Source organism: Anastrepha obliqua, chromosome 1, assembly GCF_027943255.1.
Source record: "Anastrepha obliqua isolate idAnaObli1 chromosome 1, idAnaObli1_1.0, whole genome shotgun sequence".
Classification (NCBI taxonomy): domain Eukaryota; kingdom Metazoa; phylum Arthropoda; class Insecta; order Diptera; family Tephritidae; genus Anastrepha; species Anastrepha obliqua.
The window spans coordinates 163851235-163870642 of record NC_072892.1 but is presented as its reverse complement, the minus strand read 5'-3'; the positions used below and the strand labels follow the sequence as shown (position 1 = coordinate 163870642).

General features: G+C 38.5%; 1 protein-coding gene across 5 annotated transcripts in view; it reads left to right on the top strand.

Moving 5' to 3' along the window:
- The window catches only part of LOC129239669 (alpha-1,6-mannosyl-glycoprotein 2-beta-N-acetylglucosaminyltransferase), a 75261-nt gene that overhangs the window by 7756 nt on the left and 48097 nt on the right, over nt 1–19408 (top strand). For 2 of the 5 annotated variants that reach the window (XM_054875374.1, XM_054875356.1), the window contains exon 1: nt 3381–5109. The exons of 1 other annotated variant lie outside the window; for it this stretch is intronic. The gene's annotated coding sequence lies outside the window, so the exon portion shown is untranslated. Of the gene's footprint in view, nt 1–3380; nt 5110–19408 lie in introns of those variants that run through there. 2 more of the 5 variants (XM_054875383.1, XM_054875393.1) reach the window with 2 other exon arrangements.

Genomic DNA, 19408 nt, shown 5'->3' with positions numbered 1-19408 from the left:
GTACGGCATGTGAAGGCAGCCTGCACGAGACTAACCACCTTTTCACATGCCCCATCCAACCCACTCATCCAGCCGTTTCCCTCTGGGCCCAACTTGTCGAATCAGCAAGTTTTCTAGGCCAACCGTTAGACGAGCTAGACGAAGACGACCGGTGACTACACCACACTGGCAGGGTAAATTTACTGCTACAACAACAACAATAAGAGGTCCTTCAGCATCCGCCGTATTCTCCAGGCCTTGCACCGACCGACTAACATTTTTCCGCTCCCTGTCAAACCTTCGATAACAAGAGATCCTTAAAAACTGGCTCAGCAACTTCTTTGACACCAGACCAAGCGATTTTTGGCGGAACGGCATCAATTGGTCGAGAGGTGGGATGAAGTTGTAAACAACAAAGGCGAATATAGAATTTATTAACTTATTGATATAATTATTGTTTTTTGGTTTAAGGGGACAGATATCTGTAAAATTTCGAAAAAAAAAAAACTTTTTTTTTTCATAAAATGTTAATATAACTCTTTAAGAATATGTCAAAAAATTTTAGAACGTAAATTTAAGTATTTATTATATTATAGATCGTCAACCGTGACGACTCTATTCTTTGCGTTCGAGCGCTGGGAGAGGTATAGCTACGTATGTATGTATTCAAACTTTAGACGCGTTTTTTTCAAAACTATATTTTTCGAATTGGCGTACACGATAACTCGAAAAGTTATTGGCCGATCTCCCTAAAACTTTGCACACATTTTTTTTATGATATTACTTTCTATGTGAATTTACAAGTTTTCGAAAATTTTGATGAATTGACTTCTTCATTTTAAATAATTTTAATGAAAATCAGGGAAAATATGGCCGTTCACAGGTATCTGTCCCCTTAAATAAAAGTATTCGGTAAAAGCACTACAAACTTATTCGGCAACCTAATATTTTTGCAAGAAACAAACTTAGTCCCAAAATCTAAAAACAAAAATACTTTTGCCAAATGAATTTTGTTGTAAAAAACAAGTTTTGCTAAGACAGGCTTGTGTTTTTCTTATTTTCACAAAGCTATTTCACTTTGGAGCAGGCATACCAGGGTTGGGCCTGTAAACTGTTTACATTGTTTACAGCAATTGTTTACGTAAACAATTCATTTTTTTTTGCTTTTTTTTATGAGTCAGAAACAATCTACTACTAATTAAGCATTTTCACTATTTTTCAAACAGTTTTCCAAGCTTGTAATAAAAATAATAAAAAAATACGCTTTAATATTTAATATTTTAATATTTTTATTAATTTTCACTGTCCGATTCTTCATTGATTTGGTCAATTTTCATTTGATAATAAATAAAAAGTAGCTTATTGGACCTTGCAAACGAGAGTCTGTTCCTCAAATCTGAATGAATAAAATTCCATTTGATTGATTAATTTCAAAGCTGTTTCTGCCAGATGTGGATATTTTATCGATGCCATTCTCCAATATAAACAGGCATCTTCGCTCAAGTTTTTTGACTGTAATACGCCGAAGTAGGATCTTCTGTTCAGAAATAGGTCAAGCTCCTGCAAAGTTTCTCCACTCATAGTATTAAAAAGGAAATCCTACTTTTGCAGTTTTATCAGGATCTAACTTGTTTCGGTCATGATATGGATACAAATAAGAAGCTGCTAGAGAGTAGACATTAAGCGCTTGCTCAATACGTCGTTCGTATATAGTTCTAGACATATGCTGGTAAACGTTTACAAGTGTTTACATTATTTACAATTGTTAACAATTGTTTACATTATTTACAATTGTTTACAATGTAAGTGTAAACAATCCAAAAAATGTTGTAAACGCCCAACCCTGAGGCCATGATTCAATAATTAAAGGTTTGCTCAGTAAACAGCTTTCTCGTTCTCTCTTGACAAATCGGCTCCCTTAGCAAGAAACTGTGTCGCTAACTCAAGAGATTGTAAGTAAAAGTGAGCAAAAGTAAAATTTGTAGAACAAACATAACCGTTGGCATCATTGCTATTTGATTTCTACGAATTCGCTGACATTTGAATTTCTGAATTCGTGAATTTGAGTAAGTTTTTAGTAAATACATATTATTCAATAAATAAATTATAATTTTACATGCATTAGGTTATTTCCGTGCTAATTTGAGCCTTTTACTGTGCCTGCTTGCGACTGAAGCTGTTTTTAATCGTTTTCCTGCGTCATACAAAGACAAACACGTAAGTTCAAACTAATGGCCAATAGACTTTGAAATTATATAAAGAGTGAACCTTTTCGTTTACAGATTTCCAACTGCCCGTCTACAGAGCCACTCGTTCTTAAAGCCCATATCCTAATTGGTATGTAAATATGTATATAAATTTTGCGTTACTTTTTTTTTTGTCCGGAATATAGTATGTTTTCTGTGTGTCTGTTTTCTTTAGCGTAAAAGTTATATAGTTTTATTTTATATATAATATTTAATATTTAAATAATGATAAAATTAGCTTTAGTAAATTAATGATAATTTAAGTTACAAGTTAATCAATAAAGCAAACAGAAAACAATAACCGATGTTCTTTTAAATTTTATTGTACATGTCAAAAAATAAAACAACCGGGTATCAAAACTATAAATTTACGTAGGTAAAACGTATTCTAGTATGGCGTAAGTATGTTAAAGTGTGTTTTTAGTCAATTAAATTTATGATGAATCTGCTTCTTCTATGAAATAATTTATTATGACCCTATTTGCCTATCGTACCGCAGTCGGTACTTCGTTACCGGACCAACGCCGAGTTATGTCCCAACATGTATGGGTAATGTTAATGCTCTCGTAATCACAACAACAAAATTCAATTCAAAATTGAATTGAATTATTGGACTTATTTTAACTATTTTGTGTTTTAGTTCTCATTAGACAAATTCTGCTAAAAACTCCTATTTGCACCATATATTTGCTTATACACTACATATGTACATATGTATGGTATATGAAATTAAATTTACTTTGTGCATGAACAATGAATTTTAAAATAATATAACTTATTTACGTTCAAATATTAATTTTAAATTATGTTTTAAACCGTTTGCAGCTTATTTCCATTTAAATAAAAAAGTACGTTTTTGCTACTATTATCATCAAGAGGGATTTAATTTTTCCCCCCTTTCCTACCCTTCTTAAATGCAACCTTTTGTAAGGGAGTGTCAAAATTCTAATGTCACAAGTGAGCAAACCTTTAATAATTGAATCATGCTGAGGCATACCTTTACGAAATTGTTTGAATTTTAACTGGCTTTTAATTTTCAAAGTTCTGTCTAATATACTTACATGTATGTATGAATGTGTATGTGCACAAATGTCGAAAAGCACATTTTGTGTAGTTTTTCTTTTAAAGCTCGCACAACAACAAGCCGAAAGCTAAGGCATTTGTTTTGGTAGCGCGATTATCGAATCGCTTAGGTGCCCAACTTGCTTTCATCTGCTCAACGTGCACACACAACAGCAAGAAGAGAGAGAGATTCATTCATAAAACTTTTAAAAACAATGCGGTGTAAAATAAACAAAACAAAGATGCAAATGGGGAAAGCAAACATAGCAACGCTAAATGTCATACTCACAACGAACAGCCAAGGAGGAGTGGAAGCGCCATGACAACGAAGTCAACAGATACGTCAGTGCCGCCACGAGCGGGTATGTATCTCACAGATACAAAATAAAAAGGCACTCTCGCATTTTCGGATTCGTCGGCGCGCTGAGATTCTCGCAGTCAGTTTGTCAACGAAAGCCGAGTCGAACGAGTGTGACGTTCCGCGGTGCGCGCTACTCCCAGTCACAAAAAAACAAACATTAAAATTAAACCAAAAGTCAAGGAAAAACGGGGTGGTTTCATTGATGCAGTGGTGCAATGCTGCCGTGGTGCAGTGGTGGTGCTAAATATTTCTAGTAAAAGTAGAGCTACTGAAATTGGAGCAATAAATTCGCGCGTTTGTGTATTTATAAAAAATTTCAACAAAAAATTCGCATTCGTGCGGTTTTTGCTTTGCTGCGAATACCCGGAGAAATGACCGCCCAATTTTCACCGGACACTCGTATTTTGCTGGGCGATGCATGGAATAAATAAGTGAAATTTTAATTGAAAGTTAAAGCTTTGCATAATTGTTGAGTTGTAGTGAATTTAAGGAATTTGCAGCGATTATGCGGCGAGATAAGCAGATGTAACGGGGCATGGCCAGTGAGATGAATGTGCGTACAAGTGTGCTATGTACTACGTATTTACATATTTACATACATACGTACATATATGGCCGCGAGCCAAAAGCTTCGGCAGTGCATGCATAGTCAGTCACAAAATCATAAGCAAAGTGGAAAACAAAAAATTAAATATTCATTGCGATTCGTTGAGTTGTGATCTTTGGCAGCTAGGCACGGTCGGTCGGTCGGTCGCTCGGTCGGTCGGTTGATCGGTCTTCCATGTGCATAACAAAGTGCTACAGTTTACAAAATCATACATACAAAGCGGAGCTGAAAAAAATCTCAAGCCATTATCTAATTTCGCAACTAATTGAATAAATTGACCAGTACAATAACAAATTGAACGCATTCGCTAGCAATCAAATCCGCAACAAAGATTGCGGCAGCTCAAATAAGTGAGTCGTGTGTCAACGCAGCCAGTAAAATATGTAGCAAGCAGGCTAGAAAAGCAGGCCGCTTTGCTCCAGTAAAAAGTGTCGACACAAATAGCGTACGAACTTCCATAAATGTAATAGCAAAGCTTGTGGATAAAGCTGAAGAGCGCTGCTCAAATTGGAGATTTGCTGGTGGAGCGCTAAAGGAGCGCCTATTTAGTCGTCTCAAGTGTTTCACGCGTTGATCAAAAACACAAAAAAAAAAGTAAAAGAAACGCGCTGCATTAGCAGTCGACGGAAGTGGGCTAACACGCAACGGTTAAAGGAAAAGGGAAATTCGGGAAAATCGATTTCTCATTGCTGGTGGTGGCATGCCATCAACAACAGCGACAACAACAACAAAAACTACAAAAACAACGAAAGAAAAGCAGTCAAAATGATGGGGATGTGCTCACGAAAATCACATAGGCTTGACATTTCAACGCAACCGAATTCGGCAAAAAGTATATACGGCCAAAAACGCAGGTAAAAAAAATATATTTATTATTATTATTTATAGGGGATATATAAATACAATATCCAAAATGTATTTAGTATTCATTCAAAATTTAAAAATTCAGTTTTCTCACAAAATGCTAATCACACCAGGTGACAGGGGGAGCTGTGGGGAAAACGTGTTAAGCGCATAATTACTGGCAATCTGTAGCATACGGAAGCGCCGCTCACCTATACACTTTTACATATACATATACACATATATGTGTGTACATTAGACCCTATCATTTTACAAGGGGGGTGCAAAATAGTTCGCCTTACACCGCTGAGTTTAAAGTAGTTTTGCATGGTAACTTAGAAGACAAATTGTTGTTTTGTCAAACGTTTGGTTCACCTTTTTACCCTTTTCGTCATAACTTCGGCGTTTATAGTCAAATCTTAGAGTTTGATATGTCGATATTTTTGTCTCAAGAAGGCAAATTTTTTTCCTGAAAGTTTTTTTTTTTTCAATTTTAATGAACATATTACAGTTTTAAGGAGGAAGAAGAAGAATAGATGACTTAAATTTCTAAACTAAGACGGTAGGAGAGTCTTTTTCCGAAAATACACTGACACTGTCTTACTTTCTTTTTTGGTCCAAAATACGCGCTAGAGCTTATTTTCGGGAGAGGCCAAAAATAAATAAATTAAATATTTATTTTACATAGAATACAGAAATTTAAATTTATTCAATTACAGTCATGCCACCTTCTGTAACATCGTCATAAATAAAATTCTGAATTATAAAGGGTGGTTAAGTTTTAAGGGCCGGTGTTGATTTTGAATAAAATACACTTTTTTTAAGAAATTATTTTAATTTCTCATTATTATGATAATATTGGTGTGGCTCAATTACGTATGGAATAAAATATCAGACAAATGACCGCCGCAGCCTCGGCGGCACACCTCCATCCGATGGTCCAAATTTTCGATGACGCTGAGGCATAATTGAGGTTCTATGCCGTTAATGTGCCGAATTATCTCATCCTTTAGCTCTTGAATTGATGCTGGCTTATCGACATACACCTTTTCTTTCAAATAACCCCAAAGAAAGAAGTTCAAAGGTGTGGTTGACGTTTAGGTGTGGTTCACATTCAACATCGGTCCTTGAAATTTAACCACCCTTTATTCTTATTTTCTTCCAAATCCAAATTCTGTTGAATCCTTGCTCCGAATCTCTCATGTCTTGTGATGTAGCTGCCATGAAATTAATACTTCATGTCTAAGTAGCCTGTTCGTAGTGCATTGGAATCATCATTATCAGTTATTTTGTCCCATGAATTTTTTACCTCATCCACAACTACTTGTAAGCCTAAATTTACAAAATTACCTTCATGATTTCTCACCATTCTGTTTTCACTATATTCATTCATTTCCATCCGCAAATGATTCTTGAATGGCAAGTGTCAAGTGTCTGGAGGTAACCAGTCATTCCTGTCGGAATCATTATTTGAGCAATCTTCCTCTCAGCAAGAAAGTTTTTCATGTCTTTAGCGCAGTGAGTACTGGCTGAATCCCAAACTAGTAAACCTCTATTCCGACCCACCCCTCAACAGTGGTGACAGCATAAAATCAAGCCACTTTCTTATAACTGCTTGGGTGCACCAGACTTTTTCACTTTCAATGACATAAATACCTGAAACACGTTGAATCTGGTCTTTTTTTACGTTTAGTGATTAAAATGGTAGAAGGAACGTAAATTGACGAAGAAGCCTTATGGTGAACTGACGTTTGAGCTCCTTGGCCTAGGAATACCGTGGTCTCATCTATAGCAATCATGTTGGAGAGTTGGTATTTCAAAAAATCGATGCTATCAACAAAAAACTTAGATGCAAGTGCACGCTTAACGACTTCATTATCTTCCAGCTTAAGCAATGTTGTTGATCTCCTTAGAGACAGTTCATATCGTTTAAGGAAGATATCCAACCAGTGTGACGATGCTTTAAGTTCTTCTGTGGATATATCACATTCAATTGCTGTTTCAAGGGCAAATATTTGAATCTCAGTCTTGCGCATAACCAAAGTCTCCTTCCTGCAATCCATTCCCAGATGCAGTCCTCTAATTCAGAAAATAACGGCTGCCGACCAGATCCAACTCTCCGTTTTTTCTCATTTTCTTGGCCCACCAGTTGGCACAGGTAATCGTAGTCTACGCACTATTTCCGAACCATAGGGAGATTCAGCATCTTCTCTTTACAGAATGCTACAAGACTTACACCCCTGGAGTCTTCCACGATTCCCTTTTTGTACTTGACAGAATAGCTCTTTCGTTTTGTATTCATTTTTAATGAATTATTTTTGTGACATTATTTGAACTAGAGTTTATTTTCGGAGGATGTCTTATTTTGGGAAAAATACGGTATCACTTCCGGTTTCGACATATTTATGTCTCGTGTTGCCACCACTTTCCTTTTAAATAATGTCATTTTCACAACTTTGACGCACCAGTATGCTCTGGCGTTTTGTGGATCTGAAATCCCGTCAAACACTTCTTAAACTAAAAAAAAAAATTGTTGGTTCAGTACCCTGTTATACTACTTGCCTACTAGATTTCAGCTCCTACTACTTTAACGTACCACCCCAATGCAAGTAAACTAATACTCGGCAAAAATTATTACACTTTTGCTATGGAAGTATTTCGATTATTCCAGCAGAAGTATTTAAAAAACAAACATTTATTGTCACATCTTCGACGTTTATAGTCAAATCTTAGATTTAGATATATCGATATTTTTGTCTCAAAAGGTCAACTTTTTTTATTTCAAGGGTATTTGGTTCAAGTAGCCCGTTTTAGTGCTTACCCACTAAATCTCAGCTCCTACCACCCTAACGTACCATCTTCTTCTTCTTCTTGCTTTGCGCGATAACCGCTTACGCGATTTTGGCCGAGTTTAACAAAGCGCGTCAGTCGTTTCTTTCTCGTGCTAACCGGCGGCAGTTGGAAACACCAAGTGAAGTCTAGTCCTGACCTTTCCAACCCAGAGGAGGCCTTCCTCTTCCTCTGCTACCACCAGCTGGTACCGCAACGAATACTTTCAGAACTGGAGCGTTTGCATCCATTTGGGCGACGTGACCCAGCCAAGGGAGCCGCTGGAACGTACCACATTTATGGCAGTAAATCAAGCTCGCCACAAATCATTCAACTTTTGCTAAGAAAGTATTTCGATTATTTCAGTAGAAGTACATATTTCAAAAAAAAAATACAGAGGTGGCGTTTTGCATTTTTCTTATATTTATTTATCTCTCAAAGAGCCACGTTTTTTTTCAAAGTTCGTTGACGTCAGTACCTCATTGTAGGTAAAGGGTAAATCTTCATATCGCAGTTCTTATCACACATTTACGTCGGTGGGTAGGTGGGTAAGTGAAATAGTTGAAGTACCACTCTGGCAGTCCCCAAGTAGCACTAGAGCGCCGTTTTGATACCATTATGAGACCTCCAACAAACAGATGTCTACAGCCAGCCGCATTTAGTCTGATATACTGCCAAAGACTGTCGAAGAAAGGAGCTTCCACTAATCTTAATCGTCTAGCTGCCAAACCCGGATATTTACAGAGAAAGTATTCAACAGTCTCCTTCCCTGAAAGGTCCCCAAAACTTCTGCAATGACGGTTAAATGGTAAACCTAGCTCTTCCATCCAATGACCGGTAAGAACAGCTGCATCTTATCTCACAGATAGAACTCTATTCGTTCGTACAAACAATATAAAATCTGATGCCATGAAAATTACCTCAGGTATACCTGATGTATCGCCATCTCAGACCACTATTGCTCGTCATTTTTGTTAATGATATTTCATACGTTTTTGTGGCATCGCGTTGTCTGGTGTATGCAAATGACTTGAAAATGTACTGGCGAATAGGGGACGTAGCTGACAGTATATGATTTCAAGAGGTCTTAACAGGATGGGAAGCTTGGTGTGATGATAACTCCTTACCTCTTAATGCTGATACTTGTACTTCAGTAGACTCAAAGTTGCGATTGATTTCGATTAGAAGTTTGGTACTACCATCATCGGTTCCTGTTTCTCCCACTGGAGCATTGGGGCCTCAATAAAACACCTCCATCTGATTCTATTTTTAGCAAGAAGCTTGATTTCCTTCCAAGTTTTTCCTGACGTTTCAACTTCCTCCTGGACAGTTCTCCTCCATACAAGAGTACTGATAGTACATTTGTAATTTAATATGTACGCTGAGGATGGTCGACGACCAGATAGCTCGGTGTATGCACAGCTCCTCACAAAACTTTGTGAAAAGAAAGATATAGGGGTCATATTTACATAAAAAATGTCGTTTTCTAAAATTACAGACTTTATGATTGCCAAGTCTAGATCTGTGCGCGGGTTTTAGGTAAGGAATTCAAGGAAAATTTTCTCTTGTTAGATCAAATCTTATTGCAGCATTATCTGGGATCCAGTCTGTATGGTGTCATCTTAAAGAATTGAGAAGCTTCGGCAGTGTTTTACTAAATGAGCCATTCATTCACTTCGTTGCCCTTCTTGTTTGCCTTTTGTTATCATTGCCAACATTAGAAATGCGAGAAAAATTCCATCGAAACAGTGTCGTGTCAGTACCCCGACTTGAGGTTTACAATTTTTCCTGGTAAGAGATGAAATAGACCTAGCATTGTGCTTGCGTAGTATGATTTGCGCGATGCTGCATGAGCTGGTTTTTCCCCATCTTGAGTTCGCTTCTTGAATCAATGCTGCGTCTATATCCAGTCGTTGTTTGCAGGGAAGTGGTTGTATACCGACCGCGCTAACTAGTATATCCGCACGAGCTTTGACTAGTATATCAACTTTCTCGTTTCCTTTAATTCCCTTGAGCACTGGAACCCAGTAGATGGTGACTAATTTCTCAGTTTTTTTTTTCAGTTTTCTATGCCTGCTCGGCTATCAATGTAAAAATTTATTTGAGAGTTCGGAGTGCGCCCTATGACTAAGTCTACTGCTTTCGTTGCTGCGTACATCTCTGCTTGGAATGTACTGCAGCAGTGCGGTAATTCGTATGACTTGTTCACAGACTAACTCCGAACAGAATACTGCGGCTACAACACCCCCTTCCATTTTGGAGTTATCTGTGTATATGTTAAAGGTGTGGTGTGTTCCGTAATCCCCAAGAATGATAGAAACAAGATTGCGCCCATCAGAGCGTACGTGACGTCATGTTTGCTGAGTTGTGCAGTATTGCCAACCATTTGCTCTTCACAATAATTTTAGTGCTTTTTTATACCGAAAATGCGAAAATTTTGAAGTTTCGAGTTTGTTTCTTTTTTTTTAATTTAAAGCTACCGAAACTTTGGGTTAAAAAACAAACTATATTATAATATTAAACAAAAAAAGGTTAAAAAAGGTCACTCTGGGAAGATTTTAGTGCTAATGAAAATTAGTTGGTTTTTATAAAATTTGATATTTTGAAAGTGTGAATTTAATTTTTGGCTCCATTTAAGGTTATGCAAAAATATTAAATGTCCCTCTCTCAACTCTTCTTAAGATTGAAAACCTTTTTACACATTTTAAAAAGCCTTTGAATTTATTGAATGCGAATTAAAACCATAGAGGTGTAATCGTTTCTTCCGGTCATCAATCCTTAGTGAGACATAGGACATTAAGAGTTATATTCATTGTAAAAATAAACAGCAAAATACCAGAAAATACTAAAGAAACCATGCTGACATTTTTACAAGTTTTAGCAAAAAAGTCGTTCCCTTAACAAAAGAGTCTCGCTTAAAAAAAAAAACTCATAAATTAAATTATACATAAGCATAACACATTTATTTAAGAAAACGCACATTTTAAAGACAATTTGTCACGCATACAAAGTTCTTTAAGTGATTCAATAAAAATTTGTTGGGTTATTTTCTTTGAATGGGCATTTTAATGCGTTTTTATATCCAAAGCTAGGCAACACTGCAGTAGCGAGAGAGAGATTTGACTGCCGAAAGCAGAAGAACACCAACAACACCTGCACTCGCGGGCAATGCCACCAGATGTTAAAAAAAAGCAAAGCTAAATAAAACTGAGTGAATTATTTAAATAATTATTAAAAAATGTATATTTTACAAAATTATAAACATGACATTTTAATTAGAACAGCTACAAAAATGTCATGAAGAAAGAACTAAAACTCCGAGACACAAAATAATAAAAATAACAAAAAAAAATGATAAATCAAGTTACGAAAATGGTAATCTGGCCATACTGGAGCTAAAATCACGTAACTAGTTGTCAAATTCGCTGAGCGCAAAGTAACAGGACCACGATAGGCGCCACCTCATTATTCTTTCCACCATGCGTAATCCCTTCCGCCATCCGTCCTTTTCTAATATTGCCTTTGGTTCCCTGTTGAAATTAGCTTGAGGAATAACATAGTCCGATGAACAAAACGAACACTCTCAAGGCTCTCATCATGCCCGTCCCAACGAATGACGCAGAAGCTTGGACGATGACAATATCCGATGTGGTGAAGTGTTCCAGAGAATGATTCTACGGAAGATTTTTGGATCTTTGCACGTTGGCAACAACGAATATCGCAGGCGATGAAACGATGAGCCATATGAGCTTTACGGCGACACAGACATAGCACAGCGAATAAAGATTCAGCGGATACTTTGCTTGATCATGTCGTTCGAATGGATACAAAGGCTCCGGCTCTGAAAATATTCGATGCGGTACCCCTACGTTGGAAAGATCAAGGGGAGAAAGACTTGGTTTCACTCGGTGTTTCCAACTGACGGCGGTTAGCACGAGAAAGAAACAACTGGCGCGCTTTGTTAAACTCGGCCAAAATCGTATAAGTGGTTATCGCGCCAATCAAGATGAAGAATAACGAAGTTAGAGTTAGCGTTTAAATCTCTGCTTATCCGCCTGTGGCCATCTGGCCTTTGAAATAGTTGACTGTTGTCAATAGCCTAAGTGCAGATGTCTTTGCAGAACTTTTAGCTACTAAGTCTATTGGATGAGAGCCACCCTTCACCCTTTCTTCTTCCCTTTATGATTAGCTTTGTCATGCTCCTCGGAAAGCAAAGGCAAACACTCGACTACATCGAGGACGTTAAGGGCGCTGATTTCCGTAATGAGAATCAGAATTAATTCCTCAGGAGCCAGGCATACGTGGATGACATTTGTTTGCTACCTTATAAACTTTGCGAACTGAAACTACTTACTCAAGCCATGCGGGAAAAGCTTGAAGGTACCGGGCTCAAGATCAACGTTAGAAAAATGAAAGCATCTCAATGAGGTCAAATCTGCTACCTAGTCAAATTTTGCTACCTTGGCTGCATGACCACCCACGAAGCTGGGTTGGGGGTAGATGTTTAGTGTAGATTAAAGAAAAATTTCGAATAAAAACTATCTCCTCTATAGAAGCGACTTAAAACTATAGGTTCTTCCTTTTGTGAACTGAGTGAGATACTCTTCGCCAATACCTAATAAAAGTTGTGCGCACCAATTGGATACATAAATTTTTACCTATCCATGCCAGAAATACACTGGAAAGTTTGCCATTGCCTGCCGAGAGGCGAGCGCTTTTGAAGAAAACTTTTTCTATCAATTGATATTTTATATCCACTGTGACCATCGAATCCGCAGCCAACCGGCTGGTTGTCACGCACAAACCCACTTACATAGCTATAGCGGCCGGCCTACAGCTCGTCTGTGCTTCCCGCTGTTTTCGCCGCAGCTGTGCTGGCTGCTATCGACCGTGGAGAAACAGTAGACGTGAATTGTCTCGACGAAATGCATTAAATTCCATAGAAAAGTAGACTTCTAGATTTTTATTATTTTATTCACCTTGCATTACAATTAGTTAACAAGCTGTTAATTTCAGCTTTGTCACACTCGCACAGCCTTAGTTACACTCACCGTGTGTACATACATGGCATTAGTCATGGTTCAGCCACACACATTTGCATTTTTGCAAAATTATTTACTCTGTTGGGCGAGAGTTACACAAGAGAAAGAGCGATTTATTTTTACACTAGGTGCATTCCAAGGTAAATAGTTGGTTTTTTAAAATAATAACTACAAATAGACCAGAACACTTTTTTGTTTGTTTTTTGAGTCCAACTCAGTGTAGCTATTTTTATGATTTTCATGGTGGGAAACCTTGAAAATTATTGTTTTAAACTGTACTCCGGGATTAGCTCTAGAATTTTTGCTGCTACATCTCCAAAACGCTTTCTTTTCAAAGGCGAATCCATTTTTGCAAATATACAAATCATGCGAATACAGTTATTTCAACACAAAATCAGTCACAAATATCGATCAATGAGATAAGGCATTAGAGGTCAACGGGTCAATTTAAATTTTAAAATTTTTATTTTTTATAATAAACATAAGAGAAAAAAATAGAATTAAAAAAAGTAAAAATTTCATATTCAGGTCAGGCTAAGTTAGGTTAAATGGCTGCCCTAGCTTGGAGCCCATTTGGACAAATACTCAAAATTCGTCCGTTGTGATGCCAAACGGGGGAAAAGAGAAAGGAGAAGGGAAGGAAGAAGGGATTAGAGGATGATGACCATGCACTTACGACGACGCCAACGATAGCTGATTTACGTTTGTAATTAGCCGCATCAAGCTACTGCTGATCTTCACCAGATGTACCCTATGATAAAAAGGACCGGGAAGGTAATGTTGACTTTTTTCTTCGATTGCCAAAGCGTAGTGCACCATGAGTACTTTCCATTGGGCCAGACAGTCAGTAAGGAATATTATTTATCCGTTTTGAAGCAATTGAGAAATGCTGTACGTTGCAAACGGCCGGAAATGTGGGCAAACAATTTTTGGATTTTGTATGATGATAACGCACCATCGCACTGAGCCCAAATTGTGCTGGATTTTTGCACCAAACACCAAGTAAATATAATCGTACCTGATATGGCTCCGTGCAACTTCTTTTTGTTACCCAAGTTGAAGTTACCACTTCGTGGAAGGAGAATTCAGACGATAGAGGAGATCAAAGAAAATGCGACGAAGCTGAATGAGCTGGCCTAACAGGGGTGCATGGAGGATTGGGTTAAACGTTGGCACATGTGTGTTGCTTCAGACGGCTCATATTTTGAAGGAGATAAATTAAATTTGCCTGAAATTGACCTCTGTTTTGCTTTATTTAAACATTCCCGGTACTTTCTGATCATATTTAAACCCGCTATATCCGCAGGCGTAGCGAAAAAATGAGAGTCCAGATGTCGATATCTTTGCCAGACGAGAGCAGGGCAGCAGAGAAGAAGGTGTTGAGATGATTCCACCTCGCCCTCAAGACAGCTTCTGCAGAATGGGCTTAAGGCAATTCCAAGTCTCACCACATGAACACCTAACAGACAATGACCGGTAAGGATACCCACGCAAATTCGAGAGCTGGGGCTTTGTTAGCCTTAGGAGTTCCCTCGGGCGTCCCCGATCTACCCGTGGCCAGAAGGATCGCACGACCTTGCACGTTTGCGCACTAGCCCAGCACTCTCTGAGTTAACTCGAGGCCCATCTTTGCAGGATCAGCTTAATCATCTCTCCTGTTTAACACCTAACACCTGTTATTGGAAAACCCTTACATACAAACAATCTTTTCTAATAAAATTGAAAAATTTTTCAACACAGACTTCAGTTCATTGTACAGGTCTTCGCCTGTTGCAGTCCTTGGATTGAAATCATTGAATACAATTCCTCGTAATATTAAATTTAGTGTCAATACCACGTAAAAATAAAGGGTTTTCAAATGACAGGTGTTGTTTTGAATAGGATTGCGCTCTCGAGAGATGAGTAACGATTGTTTTATGGCCGGAGCTGGATGGTATTGATCTGGGCAAAATTTATTTTCAACAAAACGGCGCTACGTGCCATACGAAACCATTTATGTTTTACGGGAAAAGTTTCCGCACCGTGTTATCTCTCGAAGAGATCATCACAGCTCGCCTCCGAGATCTTGTGATTTAACGCCTTGTGACTTTTTTCTTTGGGGCCACGTGAAGGAGAAGGTCTACGCCAACAGCCCAGGGTCGATTCAAGACTTCAAAGATGGAATTCGTGAGGCTATCGAGGACATAAGGCAGCCACTTTGCAATTCGGTTATGGAAAATTTCATGAACAAGAATATTGTCCTGTAAGCGTGGTCGTGTCGTGGTGGTCATTTATATATATAATTGGCGCGTACACCCTTTTTGGGTGTTTGGCCGGCCTCCTCCTCCTATTTGTGGTGTGCGTCTTGATGTTGTTCCACAAATGGAGGGACCTACAGTTTCAAGCCGACTCCGAACGGCAGATATTTTTATGAGGAGCTTTTTCATGGCAGAAATACAATCGGAGGTTTGCCATTGCCTGCCGAGGGGCGACCGCTATTAGAAAAATGTTTTTATTATTTTTGGTTTCACCGAGATTCGAACCAACGTTCTATCTGTGAATTCCGAATGGTAATCACGTACAAACCCATTCGGCTACGGCGGCCGTGGTGGTCATTTGCCTTATATTATTTTCCACTATTAACGGCATACCTTCCTCTTTATAATGAAATAAACATCGGATCATTCAATGGTAAATCTTCATAAACTAATATTTCTAATAATGAGTGTGGGCACCGTAAATCGTCACAAAGAGTCGCGCATTAACGGGTTAAGCTGGTCAGTCGGATTACGTGTTCGTGGAACTGTAAAATAAACTAGCAGTGTATTCACTTTTAACTACTGTAAATAAAATTGTTTGGGCTTCTACTCATACGGCGCCCTTCACTCGGCATTCTGATGCTTGGTTTCTGGTTACTATTTTTGTAAACGAAGTTTTAATAATTACTTTTCAGCCTCATTGCAAATGCGCTTCGAATGTTAAATTCTGAAGAATTGTTGCACCACAAGCAACTTTTGCGATAAAAAGCGTGCAAAAGCTGGTAACTCAAATACTCAGAATTTTTATGCACATTTGGATTTACGAGAAAAAGTTTGTTATTCTTTTACTTCCGGTTGGATACTCGCAGTATCGGTCGAACACTACACAACTTCTTTGCGAGCTTCTCAACGCAGAGAGAATTTAGCACTCTATTACAAAAAAAAGTCCAACTTTTTATAATTGATTTTATAATTGATTGTGGCGCAATAATTTAAAACAAAATTGAATTCAATACACTGCCATAAATTGTGTTATAAGTTAAGTCTGTTATAGATATGAAATTATAATACTTTTTTTAATTAAATTAGTTTTATTTCATCATGTAAAGGGTGTTTTTTAGAGGTTAGGTTTTCAAGATGAAATAAAACGTATATAATTTAATATTATGGCCAAGAATTTAGCTTTATTATAAAGATAAGGGTTTGCCATTATGTTTTAAAAATGATTTCGGGCAAGTGGCCGCCGCGGCTGGTTCGAATAAATTCCAGCCGAGAGGCCCAATTTTCGACCACTTTTTGCAGCAATTGGGGCCGTATGTCAGCAATAACGCGCGGAATATTCTCTTCCAAGACGTCAATTGTCTCGGGCTTATCTGCGTAGACAAGCGACTTCACATAGCCCCACAAGAAATAGTCCAGCGGTGTTATATCGCACGATCTTGGAGGCCACGCCACAGGTCCACGGCGCGAGATAATGCGCTCACCAAAAGTTTCCTTCAATAAATCGATTGTTGCGTTGGCTGTATGGCATGTAGCGCCGTCTTGTTGGAACCAAAGGTCGTCCACATCAACATCGTCCAATTCAGGCACGAAAAAGTCATTAATCATGGCTCTATAGCGCTCTCCATTGACTGTAACATTATGGCCGGCTTCATTTTTAAAGAAATATGGACCAATGATTCCCTCTGCCCATAGAGCACACCAAACAGTGACTTTTTGAGGATGTAACGGCGTCTCAGCAATGGCTTGTGGATTATGTTCACTCCAAATGCGACAATTTTGCTTATTGACATACCCATTCAACCAAAAGTGAGCTTCATCGCTGAACAAAAACCATTATTTTCGAACCACGCGAACCGAACCATTATTTTCGTAATAAATTTGCACGATTTGCAAACGTTATTCAGGTGTAAGTAAGTCTATTCATTATGAAATGGCAAACCAAACTGAGCATAAATCAAGAGACAGCTGTCAAAAAGACCAACTTGAAAACCTAACCTTTAAAAAAAACACCCTTTAGATATAAAAACTAAAACAAATTTTAATTTTCATTCGAAATGTTCACCATTTGCTTTTACACAAGCCTTCAAACGATTAGGCAATGCAGCTTTGCAGCACGCACGGTTTCCATGGATATTGACATCGCTGCTCGAACCGAAAATTGTTTGAGACTCACCAAATTTCTGTGAGGTCTTTGATAGGCCATGTTCTCCAATCTGACCACAAACTGTAGTCCAATGGATTCAGATCTGGACTTCCAGACCACCAATCTTCTGCGGCTATGAACGCAGGAATATTGTTTTTAGCCACTGCTGGGTGGTTTTTTCTTTATGTACTGGAGCGGAGTCTTGCCGAAAGATTCCACGCTCTCCATTGAAAAGAGTACTGCTCAACTGAGTCACCACGCCTTCTGAGACATCCTCCTTGTACATTTTTGCTCCGGTCTTAACCCCTTTTTCCCCTTTACAAGACACTCCCCACCAAACTATTACGGAGGCTGAATGGTGACCACGCTGAATCCTTGAAGCAACATTTTTTGCGTCTTTAGAAGTTTCAGCATAAATTTTGGCGTTTTGCTTATTAAAAATTTCTTCAACAGTGAACATTTTCTCATTTGTGAAATGAATATTTTCATGGCCGTTGACCGCGTACCACCGAAGAAGCTGCTTGCTCTACATACATACGAGGTGTGTTCAAAAAGTATCGCGAATTTTGTGTTTTTTCAAAAATTATTTATTTATTCATTAATATCTATTTTGTCCCCTTCAAAGTGATACCCATGAGATATTATGCACCTGTGCCAACGTTTTTTCCAATTTTCGAAGCACTTCAAAAAATCATTTTTTTTTCTATCTTGTTCAGCTTCTCCTTCGATGCCGTCTTTATCTCGTCAATCGTAGCGTAAAGTCGTCCTTTCAGTTTCGGGAACAAGAAAAAGTCACAGTAGGCCAGATCTGGGGGATACGGTGGCTGTAGCATCATTAGTGTGTTGTTTTTGGCCAAAAAGTCGCGCACAAGCAACGATGTGTGAGCAGGGACGCTATAGTCATGCAAGAGCCAATGTTTGTTCTTCCACAAATCCGGGCGTTTCTGGCGGATTGCTTCACGCAAATTGCGCATAACTTGCAGGTAATATTCCTTATTGATCGTTTTACCATGTGGCAAGAACTGATGATGCACAACGCCCCTACAATCGAAGAAAACGGTAAACAAAACTTTTACATTCGACCGAACTTGGCGCGCTTTTTTCGGTCTTGGTTCGTGCGGCAGCTTCCATTGAGATGATTGAGCTTTGGTTTCCACGTCGTAACCATAAACCCACGACTCGTCACCAGTTATGACCCTCTGGAGCAAATTTGGGTCGTCGCGGACAGAGTCCAACATCTCATTAGCAATGTTCATGCGATGCTGCTTTTGGTCGAAATTGAGCAGTTTTGGTACGAATTTTGCGGCGACCCGTCTCATGCCCAAATCATTGAAAAAAATCTAATGGCACAAGCCAATCGATATGTCTAAGTCCTCAGCAACTTCTCTAACGGTGATTCGACGATTGGCCAATACCATTTTCTTCACTTCATCAATTCATCAATTTTTTCGTCTGTTGCTGATGTGGTAGGGCGTCCGGCACGCTTTTCGTCGTTCACATCTTCTTGGCCTTCTGAGAACATATTGTACCACCGATAAACGTTGCTTTGGTCCAAAGTAGCTTCTCCGTATGACACAGTCAACATTCGAAATGCATTCGCGCACTTAATTTCGTTTTTACACACAAAATTTGATTCAGGTTCTTTAATCCATCTTTTTGAATAGGTAAAAATCGAAGACGAGCCGAAACACTTGCAAGCTGTCAACAATTAACTGAACATTCAAAATGACCGAACTCGTCGGCATGAGTGAAAGATATGAGTACCAACATATCGACACAAAAAAATCGAAATTCGAATATACGTAATCTGCGAAAATTCAAAATTCGCAATACTTTTTAAACACACCTCGTACATATATAAATATAATTGGCGCGTACACCCTTTTTGGGTGTGTGGTCGAGCTCCTCTTCCAATTGGTGGTGTGTTTCTTGACGTTGGTACACAAGTGGAGGGACCTAAAGTTTCAAGCCGACTCCGAACGGCAGATATTTTTATGAGGAGCTTTTTCATGACAGAAATACACTCTAAGGTTTGCCATTACCTGCCGAGGGGCGT